Consider the following 3,003-nt stretch of genomic DNA (forward strand, 5'->3'; position numbering starts at 1 on the left):
CTGAGGATTTGGAATTGAAACCAGCCTGGGCAGGAAAGTTCTTGAGACTCATCTTCAATCAGATCACAGAGAAAGTAGGAAATGGTCCTGTGGCTCAAGTGATGGAGCACTAGCCTTGAGTAAAACAAGTGCAGAAAAAGGGTCCAGAGTTCAAACCTCATGACTGGTTTAAAAAAAAAGCAGGGTTTTTTTTCTTTCTCTTCTTCATTAAATTCACACATAGTTATCTCTCAACCACAAATTATGCACCACATTTTAATGAAGTTTTATGTAACTCCCTGGCCAGCACAGATTCTTTTGTATTAGGATTTCCCACCACTAATCATTTGTCCTTTGTACTATTATCAGAGTAAGTGTTTATACATGCAGGTCATTGAGGGATGTCTGTTGTTGTTGTCCTTGGATTGTAAATCCCATAAAGTAAAAGACTAGTTTTCTATGATGAATCAAACTAGCTCACTATGACTATTAATGAAAACACATGAACACTTGAGAAACAAAAGATGGTGCAGGAGAGCCATGTACAAAAGGACTTTTATACAAGAGTTTGTCTTTTTCCAGGTTATTAACCAGAGATGACTTTTTGCTGATTTATGAACTGGTCTTAAATGGAGGCTGGGAATGATACGGGGAGTGAAACCATGTGCCTGCTCAACTCCAGGTTGCTATTAGAGGTCTGAAGGATGAGACCCATGTAAATAAAACCTCAAGCTTTGGAGAATATTAAAGGACAATTTCAGACCCTTTTCCAATCCAGTTTCAATTTGATTCATTTTCATTTCCCCAAAATATCTGCATTTTTATTGTAAAAAAAGAATAGCATGATTACAGTTAAGCTGGTGTCACCATTGCTTGCAAATTGTTAAGAAAGAAGACCTTTATTACACACTAGTGTAGTACAACAATTACGATGATATCCAGTATACCAAAGGGCTGCTGAGTTATTTAAATGCTTAGAATATCAGTAGAGATCATTGGGGTGAGGTTGTATAGATGGCATAGATTTTCGTCATAAGGTAGCAATTCATTATCTGGAGAAAAATGTCCAATTGGATATCTGTCCCTTAGGTTAAGAGTGCATTGGTGCGGGTACTGATTCCTTCACCAATGTTCAGAAATGACAGATACAAAATGAGCTGCTAATTTGATTGTATACTTGATCTTTCAGGAACCCTAGAAAATGTCTAGAAAATTCTGTAAGTTATTATATACATATATAAATATATATATATGTATATATATATAGTTAACTACACTTTCAATATGTTGTAATCATTGTTGCAGAATATATTTTGGAGAAGTCTTAGTGTTGTTCCCCTTCTTAGAAAGCACAATGATACCGAATATTTTACAATCTTTTTGAAAGATTGAGAAGATTGTAGGAAGATCATTGTCATCATTTTTGTAATCAATTATTGTGGAAAGGAGTACAAATTACAAGATAAGGAACATGGACAAAATGATCCTTGAATGTGAACTGTGAGTTTTTTTTTAACATTTAGTTTTATAGTTATTTTATATCACTCAGTTTAGAAACCTTATAAAGTCAGAGAGGAGGGGGAAATGAAGTTATAATTTTACTATAATTAGCATAAAAGCATACTGAAAATGTTAACTTTTTGCAAATCATGTGAAGTTATCTGTAAACTCTAATTTATTAAATCAATACCTAAATTATTCTGTGTGAGTGTAGGAATACAGATCAGCCCTCAGAATATGAGTAGCTTCCTTTCTATTCAATGCTAATCTATATAATATAGGCTTTAATCTAGGTGATCTGTAGCTTGCAAACCAAAATTTTAAAACAGGTTTCTTTTTAAACAAATAATAGTTGCTTCCAAAAAATAGCTCCTACATGCTAGTTCAAAGACTGGATATTACAAAAATGCTTGAAACAGAGGAGGAGGCAACAATGCTTGATAAGAAATGTCCTCAGTACCTTGCCCATGTAATTGTAACCCCTCTGTATGGCATTTTCACAAAAAAGGTAATATAAATGTAGTAAAAGAAATGGTTTCATTGAGGGAAATATAACATAAAAGCATAAATTATATAAACACAGTAAGTAATATGTTTAGTACTTTAGAAGGGGTCTGCTTGAAGAAGTCCTGATAATAATCAGAAGGGGCTCATAATCTGGAATATTTAAAATATATTTAACATTTTGTTCACACTGGACAAATATTTCTATATTTTATATTAAGGTAAGTGATAAAACATTTATTTGCATGAAAATTTATACAAAATGTCTTCATTGCTCTTTTTTCCTACATAAGAAAAGTGTTTACCATATTTAATAACAAATCTTCAAAATTTTAGAAAAGATGTAATTTAAAATTCTAATATTCCAAGTAAACAGTAACATTGATAAATGTTCTTTAGTGTTACAACTAAGCATCTTTCTTTTATTTTTTTCTGGTTTCAAAGTTTAGTACAAGTCACTGTAATCAAGACTGGCCATGAGAATATTCAGACCAACAGAATACAGCAGAAAGTCCAGAAATACTCTCATATTTTCATGTATACTTGAGTTTCTGCAAGCATTCCAGAAAAAAAATCTTTTTGACAGATGCCAAACTTCTCTACATTCAAACAAATGAACTAAGCCTGGAACATGGGTCACATAGTAGAGGGCTTTACTAGAAAACATGAAGCTTTGACTTAAACGACTACCAATGAATAAAAACAAAACAAGTCTGACGGTTCTTCTTATGAAAGAATTAATTAGACACTCTACCTCATACCATAGGCAAAATTTTCCCCAAATACTTCAAAGCCATAAGTATGAGAGCCCAATACATAATCAACCAGTGACCTGTCCCCCTACCCATATAAACAAATCTAATGTTGCAGTTTTTCAGTAGCAAAACTGATCTCTGTAGAGCTGTTCTGTACATGTACATACAAGAACATGAAACAACTCTGGTCAGTGTGTAGGCATTGACTAGTTACATTGAAAATATCAAGTGTATAATGGTTTAAATGTAAGCTATTATCATTTTT

General features: G+C 32.7%; 1 non-coding gene across 1 annotated transcript; it reads left to right on the forward strand.

The window, feature by feature from the left end:
- The first annotated feature begins 433 nt into the window (after window positions 1-433).
- On the forward strand, window positions 434-498 carry LOC138817449 (small nucleolar RNA SNORD29). The gene has a single exon (XR_011368888.1). It is a non-coding gene; the product is annotated as a small nucleolar RNA SNORD29 (small nucleolar RNA).
- The last annotated feature ends 2,505 nt before the right edge of the window (window positions 499-3,003 follow it).

This window comes from Dipodomys merriami, unplaced genomic scaffold (genome assembly GCF_024711535.1).
Source record: "Dipodomys merriami isolate MVZ:Mamm:240054 unplaced genomic scaffold, mDipMer1.0.p SCAF_7, whole genome shotgun sequence".
Classification (NCBI taxonomy): Eukaryota; Metazoa; Chordata; class Mammalia; order Rodentia; family Heteromyidae; genus Dipodomys; species Dipodomys merriami.